The sequence below is a fragment of the Pinus tabuliformis genome, chromosome 7 (assembly GCF_031772625.1).
Source record: "Pinus tabuliformis cultivar Carrire ecotype Pingquan chromosome 7, CPIR1, whole genome shotgun sequence".
NCBI classification, from domain to species: domain Eukaryota; kingdom Viridiplantae; phylum Streptophyta; class Pinopsida; order Pinales; family Pinaceae; genus Pinus; species Pinus tabuliformis.
Genome location: NC_142293.1, coordinates 242,046,682 through 242,073,297, shown reverse-complemented (window position 1 = coordinate 242,073,297; position 26,616 = coordinate 242,046,682). Strand labels below are relative to the sequence as shown.

The 26,616-nt window shown below is 41.7% G+C and overlaps 1 pseudogene; it reads right to left on the bottom strand.

Moving 5' to 3' along the window:
- Window positions 1-26,616, bottom strand: part of LOC149246759 (UDP-glucuronic acid decarboxylase 2-like) — a 110,275-nt pseudogene that overhangs the window by 25,417 nt on the left and 58,242 nt on the right.

Genomic DNA, 26,616 nt, shown 5'->3' with positions numbered 1-26,616 from the left:
CTCCTATTGTCATGGCCTGCATGGCCTCTTCAATGGTCATCTCTCTGATATCCATGCCTTCTTCAGACACTGCCATATTGTTGTTCCACAAATCTTTCAATGGCTCAGGTAAGTGCTCAAACAATTCCTTCGACTTCAAAAGATTGAACAAATCAGGGTTCATGAATCTCTAGGCACGCAATAGCTCAATTCTCAAATGGCCAAGTGTTTTTTACTGGGAGGCTCTTTGCAATTTATAGTGCCTTTTGAATTCGAATTCAACCGTTCCCCCCAAATCTGGTCCATTAATCCTCCCTTGGCGGCAGATTTCCCCAATTCTAGCCCATAAAGTTCGCCTTAAATGTCGTCCACCTGCTCCATTTGGTCTCAAACCAAGCATCACATCGTGAATAGTGACTATAATGGTTACTTTCTAGCCAACCCGCGTGGCAGCACAACTACCCTTGCACTGTCACAGACCCTGTGACACCTCGCTACTCCGCACAGTCTTGACTCGCAGCTCTCGGGCAGAGTAGTTTATAGTCCTGCGCCTCCTTTCAGCTAACTAAAGCGCTAAGATTGTGCTTCCTACGACTAGTCAGCTGGCCGAGCCACCTGTGTATAGCTTCAAATGACTACCATTTACTTTCCCTGGGAAGAGTTCGCTATTTAACTTCTCCAACTGTAGCGTGCCACCATCTATGATTTCCTTAATAACATATGGTCCCATCCCATGTAGCAAACTAAGAAACTCTCGATGGTGGTCCCCAATTTTGTCAATGTAATCGAGCTTGTCCTGCTTTATCTTTATGGTCTTTCTATCAATAAAGTCCTTCTTTATTCCTTCCTCAAGATTCTTGACTTCCGCTTCTACCATGGTGCTTTTCTACCTCATTTGAACTCTTTCATTCATGAGTTCTTGGAGCCTAAGATCACCCTGTTGGATATCCTCATCGAGTCCCAACCATTCATCTTTGAGCGCTTCCAATGGCGCAAGCCTTTATTCTAGGGCTTCACGGTACATTACCCCTATGAGTGCCACTATGTGCGAACTAGACATGATAGACACCATAGGTATTATGGTCTCTACTCTATCAACCAATAGAAAAGGCATTTGTCCGAGTACGTGTAGGTCCCAACCACTTCATTGCGCGTTGCATACCTTGTTCAATGCATTGCACACCTTGTCAAATGCTTCCGCGTGGATAACCTTCTTCGTGATTTTTCTTCCCACATATTGTCTGTCCAACCTTAAGATCCAACTACACATCTGTCCCCCTAACACAAGCTTATTGACCTTACCTCTTAGCGCGGATTTCATGCGCATCTGCGTAGGTTGTTTTCCATATGTCTCCATCCACCTGGATAGATGTGTGCACGGATTATCCTGCCGATTTTATTTATCTATCAATTGCACTCTAGTCTTCCCAAACCACGTGCACATAATTATCTTGCATGTGCGCCAATCCTCAAAGCTCCCTTTATGCATACCCCACCACTTCATAGGCATAGCGCGCAGTACCTAATTCAAGGCCTAGAAGCATTGCTTTTCTGGCACCTCCCTTTAAAAGTTATCAAGGAAAGTATCTACCTCACTTAACCCATCATAAGTAGGTAGATCCCTCACTTTTGTCGATACATAGCGTGGCATCTTGTCATCATATTACAATTTAGTGTGGTTACCTTGTGTAACTGGTTCTACCATCTCTCTATCTCCTCTCAAAATCCGACGTATAGGAGCTTTTGCGCTCCCATGAGTTCTATCTATCCATGGTGGGATATACCCAATCTTGCTCTCATGTGGTTATTTTGTAGATGCAGTCCAAATCATCGTCACTTTCATATTCATGCACCGGCTCTATATAGAGCGATCCTTCAGTAGGGTCCAAGGGCATAACTACACGCAGAGACTTCTTCTAAAAAATCATCTTGCGCTTCTTCAGATTAATCACCATGTTCATTTTAATGGCCCATTCAATTCCTAAGAGCATGGGGTAGGGATTGATGTCATCAACAATCTGGATTACTTCAAAGTCTGCTAGTGTGCTCACTCCCTCAATATCGATAGTAATAGATAAAAATCAGACTTGAATTGAAGAAAGGAGTTACATCTCACAGGTGAGTACTGCACCTGGAGACTGCACTCAAAACAAAGAGAACTCTCTTCGTACACTCTACTTCCATCAAATGAGCAATTACATCATTAAGTACATTACTAGAATTCAGGAAGTTGAAACCAAACTCCTAAACTCTAGGAAAAAATCCTAAACTAAGGAGATACGTTACAACTTGTGTAACCATTTCTCCATTAATACAAAACAATATTAATTATTTTCAACTCCCCCCCTTAATGGAGAAAGGATTATCCTGAACTCCTAGCATCCCTCTAAACAATTCAAACTTTACACGCCCAAGAGGCTTAGTAAACATATCAGCCATGTTATCACAAGTTTTACAATATTCAACACATATCTCTTTTGACAATAGTTTCTCTCGATGAAGCAGAGCTACAGTGCTCTGCTTTTTCCTGCTCCATGCTATGACCCCAGATCCAATGCTGAATGCGTAACTTGTGATAGATCTTCGATCATCCAAGTTACCTGCCCAATCGGAATCTGAAAAACCTGTTAGAATAACATCAGAAGTGTCAGTGTACAAAATGCCATAATTACTAGTACCACTAAGATACCTCAACACACTTTTTGCTGCGATGCAGTGACTTTTGAGTGGTTTTGACATGAACTGGCTGAACACATTAACAGAATATGCCAAATCTAGTCTAGTTGTAGTCAGATATATCAAACTGCCAACTAGCTATCTGCACATGGTAGCATCCACCTCTTTAGTACCGTCGTCACTGCTCAACTTTAAGTTCTGCTGTAATGGTGTTGCTGTTGATCTGCACTGCTCCATTCTGAACCTTTCCAGCAAGCTTTTGGCATACTTCCCTTGAGTACGAAAGGTTTGTCCAGAGTCTTTCCATACCTCCAATCCCAAGCAATAATGAAGGTTTCCGAGGTCTTTCCATCTCATACACTTGTGACATCTGATTTCTTTGATCAAATTGTTAGCATTCCCTGTTATGATCATATCATCTACATATAAAGAAATCAAAATAATTTGCCTTTGTTTATTAAACTTGGTATACAGATTTAGATCATTCAAGCTCCTATGAAAGCCATGCTTTACAAAAAATGAGTCAATTTTCTCATACCATGACCTGGGTGCCTGTTTTAAACCATAAAGTACCTTTTTCAATTTACACACAAAATGTTCTTGCCCATTTTTCACAAAACCTTCAGGCTGTACTAAATAAATTTCTTCCTTCAAGTCACCATTCAGAAATGCAGACTTAACATCTAGTTGGTGCAGCTGCCATTTGTGTTTTTTCTAATGAAATTAGCATTCTAATGGTGTTTAATTTGGCTACAGGAGCAAAGGTGTCATCGAAATCTATTCCCTCTTTCTGTGAGTAACCCTTTGCTACCAGTCTAGCTTTAAGTTTCTCTATACTCCCATCTTCATTTATTTTTGGTTTATACAACCATTTGCATCCTATGGGGGTTTTACCTTCAGGCAATTCAACCAAATCCCAAGTATGGTTTCTGTTTATTGATTCTATTTCTTCATACATTGCAGCCCTCCATGCATCAGAATTACTTGCTTCCTCATAATTTGGAGGTTCTACAATGTTTAAAAACTTTGACATTAATGCATAGTCTTTTAATTGAGAAGGTAATCGAATATTCCTACTTGATCTCCTTGGTAGGGGACTTACCTCAAATCTATCTATTTCAGCCTTTTTTGGGCTTGCATTATTGATTACATTTCTTGTTACTTCTTCTTCTTGTTTCTGCTCCTGCTCTTCATCTTCCTCACTGTTTTCTTCCATTAGCAATGGAATGTCCCAATCACTGTTAGAGTCATCCATTCCTTCTTCAACCTGTTCTAGTTCTAACATTTTAAATTCCATAGGATTCCCAAGATTGAAAAGACCAACATGATCGCCCTCCATAAGTTACATAAGGCCTTCAACCAGATCAGAAACAAAATGGAAGCTCCGTGTCTGTTCCCCATTTCCATAGACTGTCAAAGGCTCCTTGCGCAAAGCCTGAGCAACAAAATTACTTGCAACCCGACCATCATCATGGCACATTCGCGAATTGTATGTATTGAAAATTCGAGCAATTCGAACCTCAACATTTGATCTCCTGTGATAATCCATAGTCAAAGTTTCGGCTGTTCTCTTACCCTCATCATAGCAACTACGAACTCTGATGGCATTAACATAGCCCCAGTAAGCTTCAGTTTGAGGATGTTCAAGAGGATCTCCATAAAACTCACTAGTACTTGTAAGTAGAAAACGTGCCCCAACACGCTTGGCAAGTCTGAGTATGTTCATGATTCCCACATCATTAGTTTTGATAGTCTTCACAGGATTGTGTTTGTAATGCACAGGGGAAGCGAGGCAAGCAAAATGGTAGATTTGATAAACCTCCAACAATAAGGGTTCCACAACATCATGCCTTATCCGTTCAAACCTCGGATTGCCAAAATGATGCAAAACATTCGCCTTCCTTCCTGTGAAGAAATTTTCGACAACAATAACACTGTCGCCTCTTGCCATGAGCCTGTCAATTAGATCATTGCCAACAAAGCCAGCTCCACCCGTCACGACAACTCACAGGGACTTTCTCTTCAAACCTAGGGGCACTTTACCCCTGAATTCACCATCGAACCCAAATGATACTGAGCAAACCGAGAAACAGGCGTCTCATAAACAACCCGATGAGGTTTTTCGGGCACAAACCTTCCATTTTCATTAACATTAGAAGCAAAAAAACCAGGCTGAAGGATAAAGAAAGTCAATGCGATGGCGATTCCTATCAAAATAAACAGCAACCACTGCTCCCTGAGCAAATAATATACTGGCCTGATAATAGACCACGTCTTTTCTGGCTTAAGAGAGTACTCATCACTATTATTCATATTGGACTGATAAAATTTCTGATCCTCTAATTCATAAGTCTTCAATGAGCACCACCGGGAAAAGCTAATCTGCTACCACTGAACAGATCAGGAACTCCAATGCGCCACCACCGGGAAAGTTTGATCTTCTGCCACTGAACAGATCAGGAGCTCCAATGTGCCACCACCGGGCAAGTCCGATCTGCTGCCACCGAACAGATCAGGAACTCCAATGCGCCACCACCGGGCAAGTCCAATCTGCTGCCACCGAACAGATCAGGAACTCCAATGTGCCACCACCGGGCAAGTCCGATCTGCTGCCACCGAACAGATCAAGAACTCCAATGCGCCACCACCGGGCAATTCTGATCTGTTGCCACTGAATAGATCAGGAACTCCAATGCGCCACCACCGGGCAAGTCCGATCTGCTGCCACCGAATAGATCAGGAACTTCAATGCGCCACCACTGGGAAAATCCGATCTGCTGCCACTGAGTAGATCAGGAACTTTAATGCGCCACCACCGGGAAAATTTGATCTGCTGCCACCTAGTAGATCAGAAATTTTAAAGTGCCACCACCGGGCAAGGCCGATCTGCAAAAAAATGCAGATTTTCCAAAGAGAAAGAGGCTGGCACTTCTCGACAGCGAAATACCCGTGCCGAAAACAAAATTGATGCGTCTTACGAAATTGGTGCTACTAAGGCTTGATTTTCCGTGTCAATAGCACTTTCTGGCGTGCTGGTGCTACTATCTCTCTCAAAACTGTGCCAAATGGCACGATTGTTCCTTAATAAATAGCGCCAACCCTTTCTTCCGCTCAAAAATGGCGCGATTGTTCGTGACGAAACCGCGCCAACCCTATTTTCCGCTCAGAGATGATCAGTCATCTGAGACCTGTCTTCAGGTGTTACTACAGTCCACCTGATTCTACGATTGCTTCTGTACACTCCACCGCCGCTATAGTTCTGTAATCAATGATGCATCCTTAAAAAAAAAAATTAAGGCTATCCCTACTCTGTGCTCTGATACCAAGATAAAAATCAGACTTGAATTGAAAAAAGAAGGAGTTACAGCTCACAGGTGAGTACTGCACCTGGAGACTACACTCAAAACAAAGAGAACTCTCTCCGTACACTCTACTTCCATCAAATGAGCAATTACATCATTAAGTACATTTCTAGAACTCAGGAAGTTGCAACCAAACTCCTAAACTCTATGAACAAATCCTAAACTAAGGAGATACGTTACAACTTGTGTAACCATTTCTCCATTAATACAAAATAGTATTAATTATTTTCAACTGTAATTCCCTTCAATCTCCCCACAAGTGTTATCTTCTACTGGTTTTCCATTCACAGCTGAATAGGAGACCATTGCAGCGTAGGTATCCCCATGCACTCCCATCTCTACTTTGGTAGAACATTCGCATATGATCCTAAATCCAGAATTACTTGGTCCATCTCATATTCTCCAATTTGCGTGGTTAACCTCATTTCTCTTCCCATCCTTGTCTTATGCTTTCCAATCTTCCGGACTATGTGCAGTTCTCCTGCGCAGTCCCAGCGCATATGTTAATGAGTTCCCGCAATCCTTTTACAACCTTACGATCGCAAAGTAGCTTCATGCATGTTTCCAGGAATGTCGTAAGCATAGATGGGTCCATCTCTGACTCTAGTCTATCTTTGCTCCCTGAATTGGAGGCATCAGCGAAGCTCTTCTAGGTTTCCATAGCACGCTCTAAACCAAACTCTGCTTCTTTTGCCGGAGCTTTGTGAACCCAAGTACTATCTTCGTGTTGTTTGCCTTTATCATCTCCCGTCGTGATTCCACTTCAGAGCACAATGTTCGCATTCGGATCTTCCTTGTGCGGCTCAAACCTCATCATCTCCAAGTTCTGAGTCGGGGGAGGCAGTAGCGCTACTTTGTCACGTATCCTAGCTATCAGCGTGGGACAATCTTTCATCTCATGATCAAACAAGGTACAACACAAACATGATGGATGCGTTGGGTTCCTACAATCGCAAGCATAATGTCCCGGCCCTTCGCAATTGTAGCATATCAGCTGTCTATGACCTCTTCCAGGTCCTCCTTCACCTCGGCCTTGTCTGCGCCCCTGAAATCCTGTTCGTGCCACTCCTGCTTTCTGGTCTAGGGGACACGTTTTGGTTTGAACTCTATAGGTGGGAGTTCTATCCATTATTAACTCATAGCTTCTACAAGTGCGCTCATTGTGTCCCACTAACCTACAAAAGCTACAGAAAAATTTCTACGAATTTTGTGTATACTTCTGTAACAAATGGCAGTTGTCCGTAGCGTGTTTCCCTCCTTTTTGACAAATTGTGCACCACAAATTAGGCACCATGCTAGGTCTTGCTTGTGCTTTCAGCCTTAATGGCATTGGTCCTCCTCTTGCAAGGTAATTTGCAAACATCGGGCAATGGTCCTTATCATGACCCCAACCCTTGCACTTTACACACCACACCTCTTCGTGCACTTTCGGGTGAGCTATCCTGTCCTATTTCAGACTCTGCATCTCAAGGCATAAGCGTTTTAACTGTGCATGTATCTTCTGAACTCCCAAGTTAGGATCTTGCATTAGGGTCTCATGCAGCCTCATCGCGAACTCTAAGGCCTCTGGCTGAGTCGTTAACTTCTGCTACGATAGCATGCTCCTTAAATGTGGCGTTAGCGATCCCACAAACCATTTGCGATGTTGTCCATCCGTCAGATTCATATTAGCTTCACGAATCATGCACTTCAGCCTCTGATCCAACTCCCAAGGAGTCTCACCTGGTAGCATTATGATCTCTTTGAATCCAATGATCGACTGTGCCTCTAACTTCGGCCTGCTAAATTCCTTATTTAGTGCAATTTGGATATCCGCGATTCCTGCATTCGGATTGTCATTAGAATGCTTAATATACCAGGTCAGCGTGCGATCCTGCAGAGCACTGACCAGCGTCGCTTTCTTTATATTATCATCTGTAACACAATGCGCTTCCCATATAGCCCTTACCACGAACCAAAACTGGTATGGATCTTCATTTCCCAATCGCTTGAACACAGGCAACTTTATTGTTCTTGCGATATTGAGTCGCGGTGGTGGCGAAGGTGGTACGGGTGAAGATGGAGGTGATGGTGGTGAAGCTGGTGGTGGTGTGGGTGGGGGTGGTATGTGTAGAATCCTCTGTCTTATCAAATGGATCATACTTCATGGAGAGACCTTCGCGAGCTCTTCCTCATCCCCTCATGGAGGTGAAATCAAAGGGCTATTCTCTAGTTCCTTACTTCCTCAGTTTCTGTAGGTTTTTCCACTTTGCGTAGCCCCAAAAATCAAGGTAATTGCATAACCCTCTTTTCACACAATAAAATTTTAATCCAAGTATTCAGAGATTTTACATACATAGTTCGTTGAGAAAGCATCGCTCTACTTTGCTATAACTAACTAAAGTATCTACCACGAACTTAGTAATGAATACTCCTGTAATCCGATCGAGCCAGTGATCAACAACACGCACAATCTGATCCTTTGATGCTTCCAATCTGCGCACCAACTCTGGGGTCCACACAATAGGACTATCAAGCTTCCACCTTCCTTGGCTATTTTCTAGCTTCACAATCCACTCATAAAACTTAGTAGGGAAAGATGTGAAAAAGATCTCATGGATTTCTATGTACAGGTAGCAATCTAACCACTCTTCTTTTGTTAGTTGCATATTCCTGTTCTCCTATGTCGTGAACTCGTGAATCCTCCTATCCAACAAACCTTCAATTTCCTTCTTAGTTGGATTCCAATGGTACAACATCAAACATCTCTATGTAGATTCTGGTCCCAGCAACAGAACCATTTGTTGGCTTGATGGGGCCTAACTCAGGTTCAGAGTTAATTAGCCAAACAAATCCCTACACTATTGGCCCTTTCGGCATCAGCCCGTGGTGCGCGGATTGAAGTCTCACTCGAAGCAGTATGGGGGGATGATGGAACCAAGTTTCCACACCCTAGAGATGTTTGAGGATTTGATTTAGTCCAACTATGCCTACCTTCGCACAGGTTACTTCGCACACTGTTCTAACCTACGAGACCTTCATGATCTGTTATAACCATCTACGCACAACACTAACCAGGAGCTGAGAGGCTTTTGCACTGCCATGGAAGTGATCTGCATTATTTCCCCAAATCACACTGCGTATCTTACTTATCTTCTTACAGATGTTAGTTAACTTCGTGTAAACAAATACTTTATCTCAGATTTACTTAATCAACACAATCATATATGTTCGTGCATCATATAAACAACAGAAATGTAATTTATACCCAATACATTCAATGCAAAAAATAGTAAGTGAATACACAGGAATGGTATAAAACTTCTCTTTATTAATGCTTCAATGGTTACAGACTCAACCTACCCTGAGCACTGAGCTGCAAGGGTCTGCGCACTTAGCTACGAACTACTAGGCCTCTGCGTGCTCAGCCGCAGAGCCTTCTCCTACTCTACAACCCAAAGACTCAATTCTACACTTCAGACAAGACTCAATTCATCATTCCTTCCTTGACTTCTTTTTTTTACAACTTAGAGCCTCGCTCTATTTATACAATCCCATGGTTTGTGGACCACTGGTAGATCTCTAAAGTCAACATTACATTACAATATTGAGGGTGAATAACCCTATGACTCATGTACAAACGTCGCACTCCGTGCCCACAAAATGTAGAGTCTTTACATCAGATTTACATCTTTCGACCAAAATTTGGGCTTTAAGCCCCAAAACTTCCCTTGGGGGATCCTGCGCCCAACATGATCAATTAATCCATTAAATAATGAAGTGAGAAGAAATGCTTGCTTGCATTAATTTTAGAAACATAAAGGAGCTACAAAACTTGTGCCTTGATGTTGTGAAGCTCCTCCCATTGATCTCAATCCTCTCCAAGAATTATAAGCTCTCCAACCTGATTACTCTAGCATAAACTTACTCTCAACAACCTCCCTCAATTCCCCCACCTATGACTTGATTAATAGGCCAAAAGGAAGTAGTTTGAGATCCTTAGTCCCAAGCATGAGATCCACTAAAAGAGGGATGAGGGCTTCTTGAAGGATGGGAATTAGTTCCATAAAAAATGAGGTTATGTTGAAAATGCAACAAGATGATGGAGCTTAGTGGAAAGGAGTCACCTTCACTAAGTGGGCCCGCAGGCTATTTTTGGTGCAAAGTCTATTTTTAGACATATGGATCATGGTCTATGAGTTGTAGGATGCTATTTGTGGATGATTGGTCATGTTGGTAAAAATAGATGGACTTCTATTTTTAGACATATGGGTGGTTTCTACTTTTAGACTTCCAGGCTAAAAATAGAACAGTCGAATATTATTAGCTCATAATAATATTTGGACTATAAACATTATATTATCCTCTTGGAGCACTTTAGTTTGAGCTACAGATGTGGCACATGCAGCTGTCAGAAGGAAATACGCTTTTCTTGTGGGTCAGTTGAGCTATTGCATGCAGGACTTCAATTAGAACTCATGTTGTTGAGTTTGGTGGAGTTGATTGTGGAGTTGATGGAGTTGTGTTCAGTTTGACTTGGTTAAACTAGTTGTATTTAGTCTAACTGCAAATACACTAGTGATGAGTGATGTGAATTAATTGTTAAACTAATTCACTAATTATTAAATCATAAAGCAACTGAAGAATACATCAGTTAACTCAGTGCATGGACAGTTCAGTGGAGACAGGTGTTAGAGGTTGAGATTGCTATCAGTTGTGACTATAGTTGTGCATGAGATCTTGCACAATCAGTGGGATTGAGTAATGCCAATGAGGATTGTGTGGGTCAGCGAAGAAAATACAAGTTTGCTTCAGCCATTCATCATTATTCTCTTGCAGGATTGCGCAGTGGAGGTAGGCAAGCAGTGGAGGAGATTTGAACCTATGATTGATTTAGATCTGAGCTAGTTTGTGTGTAACAGGTGGAGATAGTACTGAGTACTTGTGAGGAGTATTGTACTATGTATTGTTACATGTTCTCAATCATTATAATAAATAGATAGTGTGGGGTTTTCAGCTGTATGCTTTCCCCGAGTTACATACTGTGTTAATGTGTGCATGTGATTGATGTTTCATTGTTTTTAATTCCGCAAAATTTATGATCAACGTAGAGGAGGTTATGTATTATGCATGTATTCTGCAATAGTGTATAATCAGGATAATATCTGTGAATAAGTGTCATATTATTCAAAATTTCTACATGGTATCAAAGCTGTTGATCATCAGATCTATTATTCAGAAAGTATTTACATTTTATTTCTTCAGGCAGAGTCTGTAATCGGGCCAGGTAGCCTCTGGATTCATCCTTCCTTTGGAAGGTGAGATATTCGGTAAAAGCCCATACAGTCAATCTCTGTATGAGAAATACTTTGTTCTCACGAATTCTAGATCAGAGGCAGTTGAGTTTTGAGCTGGTGGAATTCGAATTTGCAGCAGTGTTTTCTTGGTGTCAAAGTTGAAATGTCTTTCTACGGATCGTGATTGGAGTATGCTCTTGAAGGCAGCTCGAACTATATTGCATGGAAAGACAGGATGGAGGTGGTGTTAGATGACAATGGGTTGAAGGAGTTCATAGAGGCTGAGGTCCCAAAGCCTACTAATGCTGCTGAAGCTGTGGTTTGGCAAAAGAAGACAACAAAGTGTCGAAGGATTTTGTTGGAGGGCGTGAAGGATCACATTGTGTCTAGCCTGCATGGAAAGGCTTCTCCATACTTTATGTGGAAAGCGTTGAAAGATCTATTCCAAAGCAAGAGCGACCAGAGGAATTTGGCACTCAAGGATAAACTTTGAAACATTAAGTGTGAGAATGGAGACAATATGCCCAGGTATCTCACGAAGTTCACCCAATGCTGGGATGAGCTGGGAAGTGTGGGGGTGACTGTTGATGATGAGCAATTGGTGAGCTTGGCTCTCCTTGGTCTTCTGAAGAGTTGGCATTCCTATCAGGACTTTGTTAATGGTCGGGAGAAATTTCCAGGATGGGAGAGACTTTGGTCGGATCTTGTGCAGGAGGAGATCAGACAAAGCACCAGAGACAGTTCTTCATGCATGCATGATGAGGAGAACTGTGACTTAGAGAGTAAAGAAAATAAGGGGAAGGAGAAGGGTTCTCTTTTCGAATCCAGTTCTTCCAATGATGGGAAGAAGGTTGACAAATCGAAAGTGCAATGTTTTCGTTGTCATGAGGTAGGCCATTATGCTGTAGATTGTCCACGGAGGAAACCGAAGAAGGGATCCGGGCAAGGATCTGAAGGTGAGGCACTTGCTTCACAGTTTGAGTTGGATTTCACACTCTTCGCATGCATGGTTTCATCTATGATGGGAAGTGGTTGGTTTCTTGACAATGGAGCTTCTTTCCACATGACTGGTGATAAGAGTTTGTTCAGTACTTTGGAGGAGAATGATCTCCAGATACTCATAGCGATGGGTAATGATGGGAAGTATAGTGTCTCAAGTGTAGGCACGGTTATTTTTCAGAGGGAGCATGGAGCTCACCTTACCTTGACCGATGTCAAGTATGTACCAGGACTGAAGAGAAACTTGGTGTCGATCGCGATACTAGAAGACAGAGGCTATGATGTAGTCTTCAGTAAGGGAAAGGTTTTCCTTAGACACATCATCACTAGATAAGTGAAGTAGATTGGTTCACGGGTCAAGAACCGGTATGCTCTTGAGGTTCAAGATGCATGCAAAGCCTTGAGCAACGAGGCAACTGATGGAGACTTGGTGGTTGAGAGGGAGAATATATTACCTCTCAACATGTAGAGCAAGAAGAAGTCTCAGACGATTGTGGAGGAGCCACGATTGGTGCAGCAACTTCAGGAGGTTGTGGAGCAGCCAGAATAAGGGAAACTGAGAAGAGATCGAGTAGAGACCTCTACTCATGCAGAGACCTCCAGTAGGGGGAAACTTCAAGCCAGGTGGGCTAAGGGATCACATGCAGCCATACCTCCAAGTAGGAGGTGGGGTGATGTGGATTGATCGTCCCAAGGAGGAGGGGCAGGATCCTTGAGGTACCCAATCTCTTGGATGAGACCTTGCTACGGGAGCCCCGATGAGGAGTAGTAGGAACTGACTGATTGGGTAGATAGAGATGTGGATGGAGCAGTGTTGTGGGGAAAAATGCCTATGCAGGATGATCCTATCCACCTAAGGTGTGACAGTGCCTTAGCAACAAACAGAAACAACTATTCTAGTATTCTTCCTTTATGAATTAAGAATGAAGAGAGATGGATGGACTAATCGGTGTCTTCCGTTTGTCCCTCGATCCGGTTTCTCTTCTCTTTGAGAGTTCCCAGCTGCTTGCCTTCTCGCTCGCCCAACTTCAACAGGTTTTTGCAAGATCACAAGAAGAGAACACTACACAAAGACATAGATTCATATTCATAACTAGTTCAGGATTAGAAATAAACTAAACATACTAATGCAATCATACATCAAAGATACATCAGCATATAGGAGAAACCAAGATAGCTTTATTGATGAATAACAAGGTTCAGGAAGAGATACAACCCAGAGGGCTCCAATCCAGCATCTCCTTCCCAACAAATGAAATTCCTATCTTCACCTTCCCTCAAAGCATTAAGCACCCAATGGTTCCAATCTCAAACCAACAACAATTCTTTGCAATAACAAAATTCCAGCCTCTAGATCTCATGGAGGAGAGATCCATATATAGATGTTTGGAGAGAGGATGAGTCAGCTTGAGATCTGACTAGTGTCCTCTCCCTCAGTCAGTTCTTGCTTCCACTTGGAGGTTCTTGCTTCCACTTGGAGATTGAGAACCTCTTACTCATCACTAGTCGAATTCACTGAGGCAAGTGTCATTGAGGAAGATTCTGGAAGCTTCCAGGGTCTTGACACCTTGTTGAATGAACTTGCCATTTGTCAATTCCCGCTCAGCGCACCCTGGTAGTGCTTCTACCTGCGTTGCAGTGCAGGTAGCCAGTGCAGACTTTGCATTTCAGCGCAGACAGCTGGTGGAGCCTCTGAATAGATTCTGAATTGACTTGTTTTTGAGCAGTTTCTGGTGGAGAACTTCTGTGAATTGCTGTGGTTTGTTAGCCTTGTTCCTCTAGGGGTAGGAACAACATGTTTAGGGACTTTGGATCCCTTGGATTATGGACATTTCATGCTCAATGCTGTAAGGCACAAAAATGTCTATAACAAGCAGCAGAGAGAGAGATAGTGTAGGGAATCCCAGGACAACGCATAGTTAGCAGGCTGCAACAATGTGAGAGGCACAAGTGTTTTGCACAGTGATAGGTGGCACAGAGAGGTGTGCAATGGTGCGAGATGCATGGAGATGTTGCAGTAGCGCAGATGTCAGAGAGGGAGCACTTGTCAGTAGCAGGTAGAGTTTCAGCATCAGAGTATGTTCCTAGCCCAACGGAGTGGTCAGTTGGGAGTGTTTTTGTTCCAAGAGTTGTTGGAGCAAGTAGACCGGGCAAATGTGTTGCATGCAGAACATTCCAGAGTTGCAGGATAGGGGTTGCAGATAATCCATATCTTGTTGAGAGGGAATGTTCAAAATGCAACAAGATGATGGAGCTTAGTGGAAAGGAGTCCCCTTCACTAAGTGGGCCCGCAGGCTATTTTTGGTGCAAAGTCTATTTTTAGACTATGTCTATTTTCAGACATATGGATCATGGTCTATGAGTTGCAGGATGCTATTTGTGGATGATTGGTCATGTTGGTAAAAATAGATGGAATTCTATTTTTAGACATATGGGCAGTTTTTATTTTTAGACTACCAGGCTAAAAATAGAACAGTCGAATATGTTAGAGCCTAGATTTGTCTTAGGTTGAAAAGACAAGGTTCTAGGTCCACATCAAACCATGCTCAGCCTCGTAGCTAGCCCTACGAGGACAGGAGAGGGCTCTCTCCGGGTCAATCTCAGCGAAAGATACTCAATGGGGCTGAAGATGACTGATTTAGCAATTGATTTTAAGCTAGGTATTAAGTGCAAAGGGTTTGATTTGAGTTTTTATGGTTTTGTTGAAAAAATGGGAAAGGCAAATTTGGGCTCGGGGATGAAGCACAGTTTCTGTAGAGTTCTGATTGGGGCAAGGAAGGCAATCATTTTGATGCTTTAAAGTGAGTGAGATAGATAGATCAGACCAGTGAGGAGCCAAGGAGAGCAAGAGAGTCTCAAGAGTTCTCCTTAAACAGATGAAAACATGAAAATTTAAACAAATTCAAAGGCAGAGCATAACAATTATGGATTCTACCTTAATCACTCATTTGTTCAAATTTAGAAGAAGAAGCAAGAAAATATACACATAACACTAATGAACTTACAATTACTCAGAGAAGCACACCATCAAAACATAAAGCCACATGGATCCCAAGCAGTGCTGCAAAACCCTGGTCTTTCCTTTGCCAAAAATGCAGAAATGAATGTACAATAGAGTGCCAAACTTTTCCCAAGAGTCCAACCCTGAAAATGACTTAGAAAATACATGATATAGACTAGCCCAACACATTCCCTTGCCTCTAGGGGTCTAGCTCATTCTAGGAGTTGTTTGAACCAATTCTAAACAAGGAACTGAAAACTAGGTAGTCAAACAACTTACCCCTATATGCTAGGAAACTGATTCATTCACTCACATTTCACCTTTTGGTGAATGAATCTTCTAGAACAAGTAAAAATGTGCCAATATTACATCATGGTTGTCAAATTACATCATGAAAATTCAAGAATAACTTCAAGAAGAAAAACTGGTAAAAAATGGGCGAATTGCTGAGCTGAACAGTGAAAAACAAGCCAAAATTCTCTGTGCTCCGCGCCAATTTCTTTGTGCATCGTGCCACTTTGAGGCTGAGTTCGAGGAACTTCCTGAAGTCCAAATTGAGCCCAAGTGTGCTTGTTGGAAATCTTACCTATCTACTTTCCAACCCAAGTATAATTTTTGAATTTGGTGCCCATTTGCCTCTCCAAAAACTCAATCTCTCAAGACTGCTTTCTGTGTGTGAAATTAGGGGCAGAGATGTCATTTTTAGGGTGTTTTTGACCTCCTGAGGACTCAAAACTTGCCCAAACTTCTTGGCCATGTACCAACAGTCATGATTTTTCATGAAAAATCCAAAACTATAAATTTTTTTGCATTTGGATCTCCCAATCATAAGCGCGCACCACGTGGCGTGGCGCACAAGGAGAAGGCGTGGCGCACTGGGCTTGAGGCGCGGCGCATAGAGCTTGTACGTAGCGATTTTTTCAGGAGACTTTTGGAGGCCCTCCTGGTGTCAAATTTGGGTGCAGAATAGCTCGTTGGAAATTTATTTGAGTCTACTTTCCAACCCAACTGGAATTTTTCAATTTGGAGTTCATTTTCCCTATAAAAAATCAAATCTGCCAAGACTAGTCAAAATGTGCCAAATGAGGCTGCCTAAAGGCAGAGTGCTGTTACAGTCAACTTTTGAATGCCTTCCTCAACTCCAAATTGAGCTCAAGATAGCTCATTGGAAATATATTTGTGTCTAGTTACCATTTTACTCATCAAGAAAGTCATTTGGCTGACCAAGCTAGGAGAAAACTTGATTTTCCCAAGGTCACTTTAGAGGTGCATCAATTCTCCCGAGGCAATTGTATTTTTGACATTTCTCTAAAACCATGACACCTGTGTAAAAATTGAAGGAGATTTTTCTTCCTTGGCTTGTTGTATACAAAAACCTCTCTTAGTTTTTCCAAATTCATCTTTCCTTGCTCAGAAACATCATTTGAGTAAAACCTACCCCGATGTGTGGAACAAGAGATTTGTCGAAATGAAGCGAAATGAAGGGGATAGGGAGCTTCTAAATTCTTGAGGAAATTTTGGGAAGTAGGGAGGGATGTTAGGAAGTAGGGGAAAGTGGAATCTTAGAAATTGAGTGAGGGGAAGGGGTCAAAAAGGGCAAAACACAGGCCCAACCTAGAAAATAGGGTTTGTAGCAAGAAACTAGGGTTTGTGCAAAAATGAGGAATTTGGGGAATCTCAGTGATGGGAAGTGTTTAATAAGGTACATTAAGGATAGGGGAAGGTGGATGAACATCAGGATACAAGTTTTGCTGATGATTTGACCGTCCAAGAGAAATTGCCTTCAAAACCCTAGGAGAGGGAAATGAACCTTACCTAGGCGCAACTGAAGCATGAACAAGGTGTAAAATGACCCATTGGAACCTGACATGATAATGACAACCTCTGAATGATGGTACACTCAGCTGAATAGTGACATAGACCGACATTTGGACAACTTTGAAAGGAGTGAAAGCAAACCCTAGACCTAATGCCTAGTGACCAAATTTTGCTTGAAGACTCACTGAAATGATAAAATTTGACCTTGACACTTTGAAATCACTTTGTAAGACCACGTTTGATCACTGGAGGAAGGTTGGAAAGACTGACACTAACATAATATTATTAGCTCATAATAATATTTGGACTATAAACATTATCTTATCCTCTTAGAGCACTTTAGTTTGAGCTACAGATGTGGCACATGCAGCTGTCAGAAGGAAATACACTTTTCTTGTGGGTCAGTTGAGCTATTTCAGTTAGAACTCACGTGGTTGAGTTTGGTGAAGTTGATTGTGGAGTTGATGGAGTTGTGTTCAGTTTGACTTGGTTAAACTAGTTGTATTTAGTCTAACTGCAAATACACTAGTGATGAGTGATGTGAATTAATTGTTAAACTAATTCACTAATTATTAACTCATAAAGTAACTGAAGAATACATCAGTTAACTCAGTGCATGGACAGTTCAGTGGAGACATGTGTTAGAGGTTGAGATTGCTATCAGTTGTGACTATAGTTGTGCATGAGATATTTCACAATTAGTGGGATTGAGTAATGCCAATGAGGATTGCATGGGTCAGCGAAGAAAATACGAGTTTTCTTCAGCCATTCATCATTATTCTCTTGCAGGATTGCGCAATGGAGGTAGGCACGCAGCGGAGGAGATTTGAACCTGTGATTGATTCAGATCTGAGCTAGTTTGTGTGTAACAGGTGGAGATAGTACTGAGTACTTGTGAGGAGTATTGTACTATGTATTGTTACATGTTCTCAATCATTATAATATATAGATAGTGTGGGGTTTTCAGCTGTATTCTTTCCCGGGGTTACATACTGTGTTAATGTGTGCATGCGATTGATGTTTCATTGTTTTTAATTCCGCAAAATTGATGATCAACGTAGAGGAGGTTATGTATTATGCATGTATTCCGCAATATTGTATAATCGGGATAATCTCTGTGAATAAGTATCATATTATTCAAAATTTCTATAGGTTAGGCTCGAATAAACATGAGTTCGAGAATTTCTATTGGGAATGATTTGCCCAACAATGCTTCTAGATCTCACTTTTTATTTTTACTTTTTATTCAATGATTGACTTATGTAATTTTTGTTCCAAAACAGAGCATAGTTCTGCATAAATTACATTGGAAGAAACTGCACATGTGTGGTTTTTTTAAGAAGGTTTTTGTTTAGAAAAACTACGTAGATACTCAAAAGAAGGGTTTTGTACCATGAGATCTAGAAATTCCACTTTCAGGGTATATAATTTGTTGACTTGCACGAGAGTTCTTCATGAGACTTGGATTGATCCGGATTTAAACAGGAATGCAAAAAATTATAGATATAACCATAAATACAGGGATGCAGCATAAATAATACTTCATTTCATTAATGTAAATACTAAAATATGCCTAATAACAGAAATAGAAATAAACTAGCTCGGGCGATGGTAGCCTATCCTTGAGAAGAGATGTGGCGGATACATGCCTCTAAACTACCTTACAATGAGGTTCAATGGCCATTTTATTATTGAACAATAAGAGAAAACCCTAAACAACCGAAACCCTAACCCGATGAGATGTAACACGAAGAGTTTATGGGCCCTGTTGGGGTTAGTTGGACAACCAACTTCCCGATGTCATGACTTGGTCATATTATCTCCATTTGACGTGCATGATACCCCATTGGAAATATCTCTCTGAGGACTCAAATGAAAAAAGGTAGATGGCCAAAAAAATGTCGTTTAGGGCCTAAAAATACTTTGGAAGTTTAGGACCCGAAAAACTGCTAAAAATAGTAAATTGTGCTACAATTAAGGAAACTGAAAAACTAAAAGAAACAATGGTGGGGTTCCAAGTGAAATTGGTGGGTGGCCACCAATATCCACCTAGATCATTCCTCCCCCCTTAGGAACCAATGGTCCCCATTGCGTTGAGTTCCTCCATGAGATGAGGAAACTTCTTCTAAACTTGGTTCCTGGTGAGCCACTTGCCCGATGAAGGAGTTTTGACACCTCGATACAGTTGGATCTTCTGCTGGTGAGTGTGCTTGATCTACGTGTCCATGATATGATCAGTTACAACTTGTTCCATGCAATCTAGATTTAACTTTATTGGTGTGAGTTGTTTTGCAATGTCGGATGTGTCTAGTAATGGTGGAAAGTATGGCCAAAGGCGGTCCACATTGAACACTGGGTGCAGGCTAAGGAATGGGGGAATGCTGAGCTCAAATGAATTGTCTCCCACAACCTTGGTAATGGTGTAAGGACCATATCGGAGTGGTCTGAGTTTCCAATAGGCTCTGGTAAGACGTTCCTTTTGCAAATGAAACTAGACATTTCGCCCACCTGAAACTTGTGTGGCACCCGATGTTTATCATGTCACTGCTTGTACTTGGAATTTGATTTCTCCAGAATATCATGGACCTTCTGGTGGATATGTTGGATGTGCTCAATGAAGTTGTTTTCCTTATCTGTTTTGGACTGGACATGAGCCGAATCTGCCTGAGTAGCTACAAATGGCATGGCCACATCAATGGGACATAGTGGTTGGAATCCCAAGCCCACTTGAAAAGGGTTGTGGTTAGTCGAGCTGTGGAGAGCCTAGTTATAGTTGTGTTGAACATAGGGGAGGCTCTCATCCCATGTGCATGGATGCTTTGAGTTGTACACTCGCAGAATGTGTATGATCATCCTGTTGACAATCTCTGTTTGGCCATTTTTTTGGGGATGGAAGGTTGTGGACTTAGTGAGTTTGGTGTCCAGCATCAACTAGAGACGAGACCAAAATGTACTGAGGAACCTGCTATCCTGATCTAAGATGATAGACTGTGGGAGCCCAAAGTTTACCCACACTCGTTCAAAGAAGAGTTTAGCTGTGGCTTCTGTTGTGATATTTTTCTTTCAGATCACCATAATGGCCATCTTCGAGAACCTGTTGACGACCACAAAAACACAGTCATTTCCATGTTTAGTAGAAGGAAAGCCTGACATGTAATCCATAGAGATGGATTCCCAAGGTCGACTAGGAGTAGGTAGCGGAGTATAGAGGCCTTACTTCTTGATGGTTAGTTTGAAAATGGTGAGGGTAGTGCAGGATCTAATGTACTTCCCGACATCCTATCGAAGATTCGACTAATAAAAATACTTCTACAATATTGCCACCATTTTCTCGACCCCGAAATACCCAACAGCTTGACTATAGTGTGCTTCCCAAATCATCTTGGCATGCTCGCTTGAAGGAACACAAAGGTGACCCAGGTGGCATAACAAGGCATCCTGGAGGTGAAAATATGGGACATGCTGACCCTCCAAGAGTGTCTGGTATGTGTGGAAAAATTCTGGGTCACTTTTGTAGAGAAGTGGCCAATTAGAAGTCTCATGCCCACAAGAGTTGAGCAAGGTGGTTAACACCATGATTGGTGGTCGACTGAGGCAATCTGCAACATTATTGGTGTTTACCTTCTTATACTTGATATTCAAATGGAACTCTTGCAGGTATGTGGACCACTTCCGATGGTGATCATTCTGCAACTTCCCTTGCGTTTGTATGAACTGCAGGGGTTGATGGTTTGTGTGGATGACCGTTTCCTTCCCCAAAATGTAATGCTTCCATTGTCGGTAGGCCTGCACAATGGGATAAATCTCTTTGTCATAAGTGGGATACTTCCGGACTGTGTCTGAAAGTGTCTCATTGTGATATGACATTGGATGTTCGTGTTGAGTAAGGACTACCCCAATAGCATACTCATAGGCATTTGTCTCGATCTCAAATGGTTGTTGCAAGTCTGGTAATATGAGCACTGGTGCCGAGCAGAGGTGATGTTTCAACTCTGTGAATGCCTTCTATTAAGATTCAGACCAAAAGAATTTTTCTTTCACTCCTCCCTTGGTGACTTGACTTAAGGGCCAAGTGATATGAGAAAATCCCAACACGAACCAGCGGTAGAAATTGGCAAGACCCAGAAAGTTGTGGAGCTCTATTAGAGTGGTTGGAGATGGCCAATCCCGAATGACTTGGATCTTGGCTAGATCCACATGCACCCCCTGTTCATCAATAATTTATCCTAGATATTGAACTTGGGTCATGCCAAAAGTGAATTTCTCCAAATTGTCACATAGCTTGTGTTGCACAGTGTTTGGAGAACTTGTCGGATGTGGTGGAGGTGCTCTTCCCAACTTTGGTTGAAGATCATGATGTCATCCAAGTATACCACTACAAATGAGTTGGTGAATGGCTGCAAGATGTCATCCATTAGCCTCATGAAGGTTGTAGGAGCATTTTTCAACCTAAAAGGCATAACCAACCATTCAAAAAGGCCCTCCTTAGCTTTGAAAGTAGTCTTCCACACATCAAAGGGTTTGATTGGTACCTGGTGATATCCTGACTTCAAGTCAATCTTGCTAAAATATTTTTCCCCCTTCAGTTGGTCCAGAAGGTCATCAATCCATGGGATTAGGTACCTATTCCAGACAATGATCTTGTTCAGCACCCGATAGTAAATACAGAGTCTCCAAGTCCCATCCTTCTTTTGTACCAACATGATTGGGCTCCCACGGGGCGATGAACTCGGTCGGATGTGACCTTTCTACAGTAGCTCCTGAATCTGCCTCTTGATTTCATCATTCTCTAGAATGGAGTGTCGATAGATTGGTTCATTGGGTAGCGGCGCACCTGGGGTTAGATCGATGGAGTGCTTGACCTAGCAGTGCAAATGGACCCCTGCGAGGGAGGTGAAGATGTCCTCGTACTCCTCCATGACCTTTTCCATCTATAGTTGTCATGTGGAGGGGCCCCGTCTGGAGGTCGTGGCCACCATCCTCTTCTTTCCCTGAGGGCGTATCATTAGGAAAAAAAATTTCCCAGTTTTTGAAATGATCTTATTGCATTGTTTTGCAGTAACCAAAGAGATGGCGGTAGGCAGTGCTACCTCTAGTATCCTGTAAAACTTATTTCCCAAAGCAACAATAATAGCACGAGGCCTTGATTCATACACAACATGTCACTTCCACAAGTATGGTTGGCCTAATAATACATCACAAACATCAAGGGGAGCAACATCACATAATACCTCATCCATGAAGGGCTTGATGTTGTATGGAAGGTGACACTGTTGGCTCATGCGAAGATCTCGTCCTTGGTGAAGCCACCCGATGGTGTACGGTTGGGGATGTGATATGGTCAGTATGCCTAGCCGCTTCATGACCTCTACCGAAATGAGGTTTTTTTGGCTCTCGTTGTCGACAATGAATTGTAGTGAGGAACCCTTTGCCCACATCTGGAAGTGGAAGAGGTGCTCCTTCTCCTCTAGATTTTCGGGTTCCTCCTTCTAGATCTTCGTGGTGGCAATGGTAGCATTGGGCTCCACATTGATAATCTGCTTCCCTTTGTCATTCCCCTTGTCGGTTTCTGACTCATAGTTGGAACATGCATTTGATTATGAAGCCTTTAGCTCGGCCACCAGTGACTGCTTGGCCTGACACTCACCTGTATTATGAGTGGATCTCTTATGGAACTCACACCACTTTCCCGCGTCCTTCTTTCTCTTCACAGTGTTTTTCTTTTCTTGTGGCTTTGGCAAGTTGTCCTGGGCTACCCTACCTTGGCTTTGTCCTTTGTTCTGTAGTTTAGGGGCAAATTTCCCTTGCTTTGGATTCGTAGTTCCAAAGTCTTACTTATTCTGTTTAAACTTATGCTTGATCTTGACAACGTATCGGTACACTGTGTTGAGTGAGGAGATGTCTCGAAACTCCATCTCGTCCTAGATGTACCTGTGTAGGCAGCCATGGTATTTGAGTACCAAATGCTGCTCAGTATCCTTGATACCCAACTTTGTGTGAAGCGTATGAAAAATATTGGTAAACTCTGGCACGTCTTGGTCCCTTCCCTGCCGCAACATGGTCCACTTTATGTATTTATCCTCATAGCTTTCAATAGGGCAGTACTGCTCCTTGATGGCATCCCGGAATGAATTCCAAGTGGGTGTTGCTAAAAACAGTGAGGTCATATTTTCATCCTTTTGCTCGCAGTAGGTTTCCCACCAGTCCTTGACATGGGGGAAAGCTTTGAGAAAAGCGAAAGTAATTTTTCCCATATGGAAAAATCATGAACAGAAAAATACCCTTCTAGTAGATCTAACCATTTATCTATAGCGTCTCCATCTATCTGACCCTCAAATGTGCGAATGTCAAAGTTAACTTGTACCTTAAAGAGTGTGGTGCTTTCAGAGTAGTTGTTGGAAGTAGATGTGTCGCCTCTGGGTAGCCGCTGAAGGATCTGGGAAAAGTTGTCCATCATCGCGTTCCTTTGTCACTCGAGAACCTCTTCGAGCAAGATTTTGATAAGATCTCCTGCCCGCTCGTCTTTATTTTCATCCGCCATGGGATGCCATCAGGATTTGCGAGGCTGGTCTTGCAAAGGTTCGACCAATTCAAGCCCTAACTCCTTATATCCCGACCTCGTTGGGGACATGCAAAGAAAAACAGAGAAAGAGCAGACTACTCTGATACCACTGATCCAGATTTAAATAGGAATGCAAAAAATTACAGATATAACCATAAATTCTGATATGCAACATAAATAATACTTCATTTCATTAATGTAAAATACTTAAATATGCCTAGTAACAGAAATGGAAATAAACTAGCTTGGGCGATGGTAGCTTATCCCTTAGAAGAGATGCGGCACCTACATGCCTCTGAACTACCTTACAATGAGGCTCAATGGCCTTTTCATTATTGAACAATAAGATCAAACCCTAAACAACCAAAACCCTAACCCAAGGAGATGTAACACCAAGAGTTCATGGGCCTCGTTGGGGTTAGTTGGACAGCCAACTTCCCGGGGTTGTGACTTGGTCATATTATCTCTGTTTGATGCACATGATACCCCGTTGGAAAGATCTCTTCGAGGACTATGAAAAAAGAGGCAATTTTTCTAGAAAATTTCTAGTAGTAAATTTCCAAAAAAATGTCGTTGAGGGCCTCAAAACGGTTCTGAAAGTTTAGGACCCGAAAAACTGCTAAAAATAGTAAATTGTGCTACAATTAAGGAAAATGAGAAGCTGAAAGAAACAATGGTGGAGGTCCAAGTGGAATTGATGGGTGGCCACCAATATCCACCTGTATCATGGATGGATGGTGAGAGATCCAATTTTGATGATTATTTGTCATGGTGACAAAAATAAGGTGTAACAATAAGCCAATATGTTATCATTTCGAGACTTTTACTAATGTAGTAATTAACTGTTTGACCTATGATAAGGAGTTGTATGCTTTAGTTCAAATTGTGAAGAAGTGGAAGCACTATTTGATGGGTAAAGGATCAATTATTCATACTGACCATCAACCTTTGCAATATATTCAATCACAAACTAAGCTACAACAAGCAGGGAATTTTAGATGGATGGGATTTTTACAACAATTTCATTTGGTAATCAGGTATAAGAAAGGAATTTATAAAAAAAAATTCATATATTCTATCAAGACCTAGAGTCAATGCATCTGTCATTTTTAAGCATAATTCAATCATGCAAGAAAGTTATATTAAACAATATGCCCAGGATGAAGATTTTAAAGATGTATATACAAATTTGTGTCAAGGAAATCATGTTGAAGAATTGGATTGTCATGTTCATAACAAGTTGTATCATCTTGGAAAGTTGTGTGCTCCACAAGGTGAAAGAGTTAATGTCATAAGAGAAGCCCACACTTCTCTTATTGTTGGTCATTTTAATGTAGGCAAAACAATTGCTCAATGTTATATATTAATTTGTCACACTCCCTATCTCATACCCTGAGTTGTCAAACTTTTCCCAAAATGTCATAAAGTGATACAAGTTGTCAATGAATTCACCATGAAAAAAATTGATCATAGCATCCATGAAGAAAAGAAGAGGAAATGACTTGAATTAATTATGGAAGAGATTGTAAAAATCCCATATTTGCAAGCCAAACGCTACTTTTAGCAGGAAAACTCGTGCTGGTACCCTTTGGTAAAGCTAGTGACTAACACTATCAGCGAAACTTTGGATAGGAAATCTGCGCTGATTCTCTTCAATCAGTTTCTCCAAAAATGGAGTGGAAGCTTCTCTTACTAGAGGCCTCAAGAACAACGATCTGGTTATTGTTGAATACATATATGGCCAAGTTATCCCATTTTGAGTCCTTGATCCTACCTTTAGGGATATTCCTCTTAAGTTGTGGAACTTCTTCCCACTTTTGTGGATCCCTAAGTCCCTCTGCTTCCCTATAAATGCATTCCCTTACACCCTCAAATGGTGGGTCAGACTAGATTGGTTGTGTTGCTACTAAATTGTGCCTAATTGCTACCAATTTTTGAAGGAGAAAGGAGAGATTGAGAAGTCTTGTCTTGGACTTGGAAACCCATCTCGAAGGATGCTTCCAACATCAAGGAAGTGGTTGTATGCTTTCCTCTTGTGTTTATTATTAATACAATGCATGTTTACTTTCCATAAGCATGTAAATGACTACTTGCTTAGTATGATGCTTCTTGATCTATCATATGGTTTTTCTTATAATGCATAAGCTATGCTTTTCCTTTGTTGTATTTGTTTGATATCTCTTGCAGGTATTCGTTCACAATATAATAGTGAGGATTAATCTTGGAAGTGAAGAGATCAATATCGACATCGAAAAGAAATTGCATAGGAGTGAGGTAGGACATCTTTCCTCTCTCATGTCATTCTTATTTAAACTAGGAGAGTTTTGCATGAATTTGTTTCAGTTGTTACTAGATCCACTTATTGGACTAGAGGGATTGCTTCTATCCGTAGAAGGGATTTCCTAGTTAAAATATTGATGACTCCACTGGGGAGCCTATAGCCCTTTCAAACCTCCTTTTTCATTTTTCCTTTTTGATTAGTTTGGCCACCTTTCAATGATCCTTGGTTTTGATTGCCTTTGAGTCTTTACTCTAAGTAGTCAGTCATTTAGGGTATCAGGTCTGTTATCACTCAAAAATTTTCCTTAGAGGTTTTGGAAGAAGGGAAGGCTTTGAGGTAACCACAAACAAACTTTTAAGCATAGGCTCTATCCAACCTATGGCTCAGAGAGGGCTCTCTCTATATAATTTAGCTATGTTTGCTTAGATATTAGGCTAGTTCTAGAGTTCAGGGGGGTTTTTGATTTGTATGAAGATTTGGTGGTGGAATCCTTAAAACAGGCTGATAGGTTGATGCCTTTAGGCCATTGGGCAATGGAGTCAAAGAAGGTGTAGCAAAGTTGGAGTTCAATCACTAAAGGGAATGTTCAAGGGGAAAGATAGCAGAGTGAAGTACAAATCCTTGGACTAAATGGCGAAATGAGTCTTAACGGGGGTGAGAGG